At 37.8% G+C, this 10665-nt stretch overlaps 1 protein-coding gene across 6 annotated transcripts in view; it reads right to left on the bottom strand.

Annotated features, from left to right (window-relative positions):
• The window catches only part of STK33 (serine/threonine kinase 33), a 68533-nt gene extending 59418 nt beyond the window's left edge, over positions 1-9115 (bottom strand). For 2 of the 6 annotated variants that reach the window (XM_087921068.1, XM_087921065.1), the window contains exon 1: positions 8907-9115. The gene's annotated coding sequence lies outside the window, so the exon portion shown is untranslated. Of the gene's footprint in view, positions 1-8896 lie in introns of all 6 variants that reach the window. The other 4 variants (XM_087921067.1, XM_087921064.1, XM_026706458.2 and 1 more) reach the window with 3 other exon arrangements.
• Between the last annotated feature and the right edge of the window lie 1550 nt (positions 9116-10665).

Below are 10665 nucleotides of genomic sequence, written 5' to 3' on the forward strand. Positions count from 1 at the left end.
TGAAATGTTTGTGAATAAAATAAGTAAAATAAAATAAATGAGAAAATTGAATTAGGAAGAGAATATTAATGATAGAATTGACTTGGAATGGAATGTTGTTTTAATTATATACATTTATAATTTTTTTCTTTTTTTAAGAATACAGTGTGTATTTTAAGAATGTACCAAGCAGAATCCGAATGAATGTTATATGATCCGATATTGAATGTTACAACTTTAGGGAAAAGATATAAAGGCGTCATACTCCAATCAGTAACTACAGGAGAAATTTTGTTTAATGAGAAAAGATAATAGATAATTGAAACAGGACAGACAAAAAATATAAATACAATGATTTGAATTGAGATGAGATAATTAAAATAAAATTGAGAAAATTAAAAGAGGGGAGAATCTATGCAGAAAATATAAAATAGTAATAGGATATGGAATAGAATATAAAAATGAGCATGAACCTGAATTTGTGTCTGTACGAAGAAATGTAACCCGGGATTATGCTGCTTTCAAAAAAAAGATGTTTTATTTGTATATTTTTTCTCTTTGTGAAAACTCAAATAAAATTTACAAAAAAAAATATATCCCCAATGGAATATGTGACACCAATCATAAGATTGTCGAGCTAACAAGAAGACATGACAACTCTAATATTAACAGAAAAAAAATCAAATAAAAACCATGAACTAATTAAGATAGAAAATTTAAATAAGAACTATAGACAAATGACAACAAATTATGGAGACAACATTTAGTCAACTGTCACCAAAGTGGGAAATATGGAGGATGAATGGAAGAGCTGCCCTGCTTAACACAGCAGAACTATGCAGAAAAAGGAAAAGTGAAAAAAGAATGTAACCAAACACCCTGCATGAAGAGGGTAAAAGAAGCAGAAAGGTAAAAAAAAAAAAAGAATTACACAAATGTTGGATAAAATCAGGGAAAGAAGATTATATAAACTACAGATTACAATGCAGAGGTAGCAACAGGATAATCAAGAAAGCAAAACAAAAATCCTAGGAATGCTTCAGGAAATCATTAGCAGATAATGAGAAATCAGCCTGCACAATGTTTTTCAAAGTAGCCAAAGGTATATGAAAAAGAGAATAGAATTATAACCCCAGAGAAATAATCTGTGTCAAGAAGAGACAGCCACTAACAGAGCCATCAGAAGCAATAGAAAGGTGTAGGGAAGACTTCAAAGAGCTCCTCAATTTCCTAGGAGATAATCATGAAGAAGCAATACAAGACCTCAAAACAACAATGTTACAGCAGAAATGCTAAATGAGGAAGTAATGAGAGTTGTTAAAAAATCACCCAAATACAACGCACCAGGAACAAATGGCCTACCAACAGAAATAATTCAAGCAGCAGACAAATCCAAAGTATTGGTTCTCTAGAGCCCGGAAATTGTATAACTGGGCTATTAATGGTAATGTTGTTAAGCAGGTTTTCCATTTTAAGTATTTAGGTATTCAATTTCAGAACATCGGTGCTTGGACTGGACATCGAACCCAGGTGCTGAATTCGGCCTCCTGTAGTCACCAGCAGATTTTAAGATTTGTTTATACCCAAGGAGGCCAGTTTATTCCTTCTGCTCTGCGTATTTACAACGCCAAAACTTTGGCTCAAACTCTTTACGGAATTCCTATATGGATACGGGGCTTCAAGGATTGTATTGAAAGAACCCAGGCTGTCTTTCTTAGAAAACTTCTGGGTCTTCTTCCTTGTGTAGGTTTTGCTCCGATGTACCTGGAACTGGTCACTCGATCAGTCGAATGTATGGCATGGATTAACACCTTTAAATGGTGGTTCCGGGTGCTCTTTCTGGCAGTCCCTAGTAGCTACCTCTCCCTGGCGTTGGCTGACTCTCATATTTCTCATTGGGAGAGGGAGCTGATGAAGAAATTACACCTGCTAGGTTTTACGGGGGATGCCCTGAGAGATTACGGCCTTAAGGATGCCCAATTTAGGGTAGTCCAATGGCTTGTGGACATTGACTTGCAATATCTACAAGCCAGAGCTAACAAAACTAGCTAGCCTCTGATCTTCAGTCAATTTAATAATTACGGACTGAAGATGGCTTCCTATCTTTACACTCTAATTATTCCCAAGTATAGAAGAGCTTTCTCCCTAGCTTGCTTTAATGTCTTCCCCTCAGCACTACTGGATGGGTGATTTAAGAGGCTCCCGATTAACGAGTAGCTATGTCCCTGTGACAGAGCTGAGGTTGAAACTGTGGAGCATGTCCCTTTATATTGCCCTATGTATAACACAGGCAGATCTAAGTTACTGTCTCTCCTTGAAACAGACTCTTCTAGACCCAATGTTATAATTTGCTCTTATATTGTCTAAGGGATGGCTTCTCATACATTACTTCTCAGGTTTCCATTTTTTTTTAAGAGCTGTAACCATCAGAGGAGAACGCTGTAATTCCCCTTAGTCAAGTTTTTGTGACCAATTGTTCATGACTAATTTTCCCATGTTCTTCTTTTGTTGTACTTGTGTTTTGGTCTGTGACCACAAATAAAGTATTATTATTATTATTAATTCAAGCAGTGGGGAGAAGCAGTGTCAGATAGCTGCAAACAATTTTTAACAGAGCATGGACACAACTAACTGCACCTACTGATTGGCAACAAGCAATAATAATATCACTGTGGAAAAACAAAAAAAGAAAATGAGAATGCACACAATATAGAGGCATCTCACTCTTGAGCCATTAGGAAAAATATACACCAAGATAATAGAAACAAAATTAAGACCACATACAGAACCTCAACTAGCAGAACATATGGATTTTAGAAGAAATGGAAGATGCACAGATGCAATTTTTGTACTTAAACAACTAAAAGAAAAGAATACGGAGTACAATAAGTAACTCTTTGTCACATAGACCAAGAGAAAGCATTTGATAGAGTTGATAGAACAATAGAACCAAGAAACATCAGAACCCTTCACAGTAACATTCACGGTAAAACAATGATATGTAGTATTATCACTATTCATTATCACCTGCACTGACAGCATAAACAAGGAAGCCAAACTCAAGAATAGAAATAATATCAACGAAGTGCTCTGTGCAGACAATCAGGCAATGATAGCAAATACAACTAAAAAACTACAACAGCATCTTACAACCATAAACCAAGAATGGAAGACATATAATATGAGAATCAGCAAAGAACAAACAAAAGTAATGGCAATGGGGGGTGGAGGAATATACCTTAAACACACTAATAGAGGAAACAAGCATGAAACAAGTATCAAAGTTCAAATAGTTAGGAACAACATTCACCAAAGATGGTAAAACGGAAGAAGAGATTACTATATGATGCAGTTAGGCAAATCAACTATTGGGATAGCTAGCTCAACTCCTATAACATAGGGCACTACCAATCTGTACAAAGATTATCATACAAAACATATTCATCCCCACCCTGTTTTACCAGGGTTTTTTTAAAAAAACATGGACACTTACAATAGAACATAAACCGAGTTAGTCACCACAGAAATGAGATGCTTAAAGAAAGCCACTGGAGTGACCAGAAAAGATAAGATTAGAAATGAGATCATAAGAGAAAGAATTGGCATAGGACCAATCTTAAATTACATACAAAAACAGCAAATAAAGTGGTTTGCACTGTTTGCTCACTGGAGAGGATGTCTTGGGATTCCATACTATATAAGGCATATGCAAAGAGAGAGAAGATCAAAGAACACAAGGCAGACTCAGAAGAAGATGGAGAGACAACATCAAAGACACACTATATAACATCAATTAACAATGATGAAAACCATTGAGTCAACTTACCCACAACAACAATGGAGCTCATACACTCCCAACCCAAATGCCTCGGGAAACAGCCTGGTCTTCAATGACTTGTGAAAGGCTAACAGACCTGGACCATCTAAATCTCCAGCAGGTGCTGTTCCATAGTACAGGTGCTGCCCCTGAGAAGCTACTTTGTTGTTCAACAAAATGATATTGATTAATAGAGGGGACTCAAGAGTTTGCCCTCTCAACTAGATCCTGTGAGGTGGGCAGAAACCATGGGAGAAAGGAAGTAACCTGGCCCTATGCTATAAATGAATTTATAGGTAATGGTCAGCACCTTGAATTGCACCAGAAGCCTATTAGGAACCACTGCAACATCTGCAGCAATAGCTACGTAGGCATAATAATAAACATCAAAACCTACACACGCTGCTGCATTCTCGACCACCTGCATTTTCTGAGTAATCTTCAAGCCCAACAGTGAGTTACATGGGAGGTGACTAATGCAGGAGTCACTATGAATATGGCATCCCCTGGCCAGGAAGGGATGCAGTTAAGATACAAGACAAATCTATGCAAAAGCTCCCCTGTCCACATAGCCACCTGCTCTTTAAATAGGAATCAAGAGTCCAGGAGGATCCCCCAAATGCATACCAACTTTAACCAGAGAAATGCACCTCCACATAAAGTTAAAGGTCCTGATCCCTGGAACCAGGAAATCTTAAAAACAAAATCACATTTTTCTAGGGCTGAGCCAAAAACTGTTCTTCCCGTCCATACACAGCCTCCAGGTCTAGGAAAGGACCTTGATAGCATTGTTTGGTGAGCCCAGGGAAGAAATATATAACTTGTGCCAAGGATAACTTCACACAGTGCCTTCATGTAAATGCTTTAGGAATAGAGAATGGGTAGAGATCTGAGGCACGTCATAAAAGCAAGGGCTTCAAGCTCAATTTCTCCCTCTCCCTCCCTCCCTCCCGCCACCAACAGCAATTGGAAATTAACTGACCCTAGAGAAAAAAGGAGAATCATTGTACCACAGTGTTTCCAAACCCAAATCCCCTGAACTCGTCTAGCAGGATACCCTGACTGATGGTATAAAAAACTGCTGAGAGACCAAGAAGAACCAGGATGTATGCACCACCCCATCCCAACTCTGCCACATTGACAAGCATAGCCAATGCTGTAAGTGTTTTATAATAATGTCTGAATCACAACTGTAAAGGGTGCAGATAATCTGCTTCAGAGGTCAGAGATTGGACAAACATTTACTGGTTCTAGATCTGTTCAGTCCAGTGGTCCCTTAAGAGGGGGCAGAAAACTGCCTCTTCTCCAGCAGAGCACTTAGTACTGCCCAGATCCACCCTGTCTGCCACCCTTTGGGAGATCTTAATCAACCAGGAGGGGCAGATACCTAAAACACAAGTGGTGTGAGGAAATGTGCAGCTGAAAAAGGGAGGGAAATGTCAGCAATAGTACAGAAGCTTCCCAGGGAGAAGGCAGCAGAGAGGAGTCTGAAGCAAGAGACTGAACTGGATAGGAGAGGGAGGAAAAAGTTCAGGCCATATGCCAAATCTCCCAGGGTATATTTGTTATATAAAAAAGTTACAGCTTTAGTCTGGCAAGATTCTGTCTATTAGGTGAAAGCTATAAGGATTGGACTTGATTGGATCTTGCTGTGTCATATTTGGGTTTAAGATTGACAAGTGGTCGCATTCACTGCTCCAATGATCCTGCCCACTTTATCCACATTAGCAGAACTCTTCCCAGATAACTTGGCAATAATTCCACCTAACCTGTACAATTGGAGTTCAATATCTATGAGGGATCTGGATGTGACCAATTTAAGATATTTGAATACTTTCAAGTTGAAAAAAATGTGAGATTTATAATTTTGCAACAAAAGTATGGCTTTTTATGGAAACCTGAGAATGGGGATAAAATGTATAAAACCCTATTATTTTAAATGTGATGAGATAGAGACATACAGCTAATCATTTTAGATATGATTCAGGTAATCATTTTAATTATAAATTGGAAGTGGAGTCAACTGTGTCTAAATAATTCCTCATAAATCTGTTTATTTATTTACAAGTTCTTATCAAAAACTGAGATAGGGCAGATACTGAAAGAAATCTGCATAGAATCCCCAACCCAGAAGAAGAAAGTTATCTAGAAGGAACTCAATACAATTTATTTCATACTATAGACAGTGAGAATACAATATGGTTCATTAGATTCCTTAAATCATAAAGAATACAATATATTTATTAGAGAAATATTAATTTATACTGGAAGAAAAATTGTGGACAGTACATGTGATCATATGTGACAGGCAATGTTCAACTATTAAAAATGCTTAAACTGTAATTTGTCAGGATTAATAATCCTATTAGGGTTATTTACAAAGCCCCCTGTTATTCTATTATCAGTTTCTGATGACTTACAAATAAGAGTCATCAGGTACGTAAATAGTAACTGAGCTTATTCCAGACTGCTGCCTGTAAAATTATAGCCTTGTATGGAAATACAGTATGGATTTCAATTAATTTGTACCATGAAAGTATGGAACTTGGCCATAACAAACTATATGAGGATGAGCAGAAATATCAATTATAAGGATGGTCACAATTTACAACTTGTATTAGCAATGAAGCTAGAAATATCCAGTCTCTTATGATCTATGGTAATTTGTAGTAGTTATAGTGAAGTAATTTTGAATTCAAGAACTACTAACAATGACTAGTAATTTCGACATAGCTTTCATTCTGACTCTTATTCTAATATTCTTTTCCATTTCCTATTTTAAAAAGGTATTTTTTCCTTCTGTAGTGTTGGTGTATAAGTTTGTTTTAATGTTTTTTTTAAATCCATAGAAATATTTTTGTATCACATAACAAAACTCTTTTCTTTGCAAAGAACACCAATTATGTATTGAATTCATAACCCAGATAATATCTGGCTTAGAAGAGGGCCACACAAATCCAGAGACATTATCAAGAGTTGCTAGACTTGAAGGCAAATACTACCTTCATTATCTGATGTAGTCTGTCTCTGGTTGGCAGCTATCGTGACATTAGCTAAACTGGTGTTTAGTTTGATCTAGCAAAGCTTTTCTTAGTGTGTGCTGCGTTGTGTACAAATCCAAGCAGCAAATAAGATTACATAGATAGAACTCTCCTTCTCTCTCCTGTATGTGATCCTACTGTACCCTAAAATTCAATTTATATAAATTGCAGATGGATGAAGTGAGTGTTATAAATTCTTTTTTTTTCAAATTGCTACAAACTGGTGTCTTAGAAGAACAGAATCGTTTAAAATAAAGCAACAAAAGACACATTTTCTTTTTTAACTCAATGTATTCTACATAAGAATTCAAGACCAGTGTTTAAACCTAGAATGCATAAAGGATTAGGCTTGTATATCATATCAGAACTTTGCCAAAAGAAAATAATTGAACCAAAATGATATGAAATAATACTGTCCAGATATCATTAAGCTACATAAGCTCATGTTACAAAACTTGATATTCCACATCAGTATTTCCTGATCAGGCCACCTTCTTTAGTTTAAACAACAAAATGACTCAACCCCTTCTTTTCTTTACTCCTCTGTTCAGCATTACTTATCCAGCTTTTCTAAAGCCCTGCCTGCTTGCCTTCATATCAATACACTAGCCTACACTGAAGTATCAAAAGCCAGTTTTGCTATATATATATATATATCATTCCATTCACTATACTTCAAGGCAGAGAAGCTGGAAAGATTGTAGATACAAAATAATTAGAAATGTAACAATAATACCAGAAAGATGAAATTTGGGGCTAATCTATAACAAATTTTCAAATATTGAAAAGTGAAGTATTCTTTGGGGGAAAAGAGTGTATGTAATTGCACAACTGATAAAAGCAAAGCAGGAAAAAATATCAACATTATAAACATTTTAAATGATTCAGAGTCCAGATGAAAAATTATGATATTGACAATGTTTCAGTTTAACTGAAAACCTAAAAGGAAAATTGTGATTAAATGTGACAATTTAAATGATATAATAACAGTACATACTTGAAGGACCAGGTTAGGGACTGATTGTCATGGAGAAAATACATAAAGGTTATCACTAAGAACCAACACTAACTTGATGGCATGTAACCAACCAATCAATTAATGGTGTAAATATACACGATAAATACTAACATGTGGAAATTAATGGGAAAATGCTTCCATTTTTCAGGATTATGTGCAACTGAAGTATAGGGATACTCATTCTGGAAGCAACACGTTTCAGCAAGGGCTCACTAAATTACTGTTTAACAAGATGCTCAGTTCCATCATTTTGTTTCTTACTCCCTACTATGTCAATGAATGAATACCAAGATGCTTGTCAGCACCAATATGAAGAATCACTGTATTAATTTTGCATACATTTGGGCTTGAACCACGTATCAGTTTTATTTATGAGCAAGTCTCACAAAACTCGGTAGAACTTACTACTTCGTTTGCCAGGACAAAACTCCACTTGTTACTAAGAAGGCAAAGTGCAATAAGAAGGCAAAGTGCAAAGTGCATTTCCCACCCCCACCCCCGTCCCCTCTCCTCTCTGACAGCATTTGTAGAAAACACAGTTACCCAAAGGGACAGTGTTGGTGTTCGTGCAAGTTCATGAATCGGACTCGAAGCCATCAAAAGTCGCAAGAAGCGTGATAGCTTTGAAGCTATCACGGGACTGTTCAACTTTTATTTTTATTATTATTTTATATAATTTTTTTGCTATAACAAAAGGCAGCGCCGCTCTGAACAAGCCGCTAGCCTGAGAAAGCACCCCAGTTAAGACACGGGGGGAGGGGGGTGTATCTCACGCGCACCCACCCCCGTGGGATAAACCGGCGAAGACGCTGCTCTTTTCCCCCTCCCCCCCCCCGCCCCCTGCTCTCCTTGCAACCGGCGGCTCCGGGCGCCCCAAGGCGGCGAGCATCCTCGCCGTCGTCATGGCAACTGGACAACTTGCAGCTTGTCCGCGTCGTCCCGGCGGCAGAACCGCTCGCTTAAACGTCCGCGTTCGCCCGCTTTCGACCCTCTGTACCTCACCGGCACCTCCTCCTCCTCCTCTCACCCCCTGCAGCTCACCCTCGCTGACCTGCCGGGCGGCGGTCTTCTTCTGACACACTTGGGCACCATGGCGTTGCAGAAACTTTTCCCCGCGTTCAAACAGCCGGAGAGCCGCAGATGGTACAGGGGCCGCGCGCGGACAAACTAGCTGACGACGCGGAGTCGTTCCTTAAGTCTTCCCGCCCCCTGGTGGGGCCGGCCGGCCGGCGCCTGAACAGGACAGTTCTTTTTCTTCGTCCGCCTCCCTCGGAGCCTCTTTTTTGGTGTGTGTGCGCGAGTTCAGAAGAAATGATTGGGGTGACATCTGATTGACTTTTATGTTGTTGGTTTATGCTCGGAGCTCAAACCAACAACATAACTACCAACCCGAGCTACCAATATTCAAAGATGGACCTTCTATTTCTCCAACTGGGCTATCCTAGCCAAAAATCCGAGCCACCACGGGATTACGGGAAAGGGTAAACGGGATTTTTCAGTCCATTTGTGGTAGCCTTATGTCCCAAGCCTATAAATAGCTGCCTTTTTCCTTGAACTGATAAAATAAATTTGAAAACAGTGGATTGATTTAGGGGTATGTTAAGTCTCATTTAAATATCCCGATTTTCTTTTTGTTACTTTGATACTAAAGATTAAGTTTGTTGCAGAGGGGAAAGATTTCTGTGACGTATTTCTCTGAAAGCGTGGAAATCTAACGATGCATTAATAGGAATTATGTTCATTTGTTTAACTGTGTCCCAAATTGTCTGTTATAAGCAAACTCAACATATTTTCAAAATCAAAACAAATTCCGCCTTTTCTGTTTTGTAATGTGGCTCTCTCTGAGCTTGCTTGTTTCCTTGCAAACGTTTCATTACCCAAATTAGGTAACATCATCAGTGCTGAGCTACAAATATTCTCCTTTATTGATTTTGTAATGTTCTATGTATTACAATAGTGTTTATAGTGGAAAGTTTTACAATAATATCTGTCTGCTACACTATCAAGTTTAATAGTATGCCAGATTCAACGAGCTATTTAACTCAGTCTCCTTGCTTACCTTTGGATATGGACTTCTTTACTTTTTAATAATAAAATACTCTGACAAGCAAACTAGTCATTTTGCTTATATAGTGCAATTTTCTAAAAGAGCCAGGTGGGACAAAGGCACCTATAACTGGTGCCTTTTTAATAGAATTAGTGATGTCATGATATTGCAAAAATGAAAATACATTATCAAAATACATCAAAATACACTATGTTTCAAGACGGTTAAATTCAAATATACTAAAATATTATGTGATACGATTCTTTTTGAACAGTATCAGGTCTAGATACTAATAAGGGATAACCCTATGAGCACCAGGGATATGAGCAGGCTGAGGAGAAGTTGATCTTAATGTGATAGGTGTTCATATACAGTACTGTATTTAAGCATGCTGGCTTGGTTCACATTACACCAAGCATGATTTCTTCTATAAATTACAGTGCACTAGATTCATACATTGTACTATATCATCTGTTTACCGACTTTAGTGATTAGGTTTACCTTACACACTGAGCAAAAACCAAACAGATCACAGTAGTGTATCATGTGATATGTGAAGTCCAAAGTAGCTTCAATATATGGCAACTGGAGAGAAGGCAGCTCATTAAATTTAATATATAACACCTGAACTGACCATTTGCCATTTAGAGATTGACAATGGCTTTGCATGCCAGCAATGCTTATTTTATCCATTCATCTATCCAATGTCAGATTAGACTGTATAGGCTTTCAGAATATAAACTATGTTGATCAACATGATAGT

Source organism: Pseudonaja textilis, chromosome 1 (assembly GCF_049901715.1).
Source record: "Pseudonaja textilis isolate UNSWEBS1 chromosome 1, rPseTex1.2, whole genome shotgun sequence".
In the NCBI taxonomy this organism is placed as follows: Eukaryota; Metazoa; Chordata; class Lepidosauria; order Squamata; family Elapidae; genus Pseudonaja; species Pseudonaja textilis.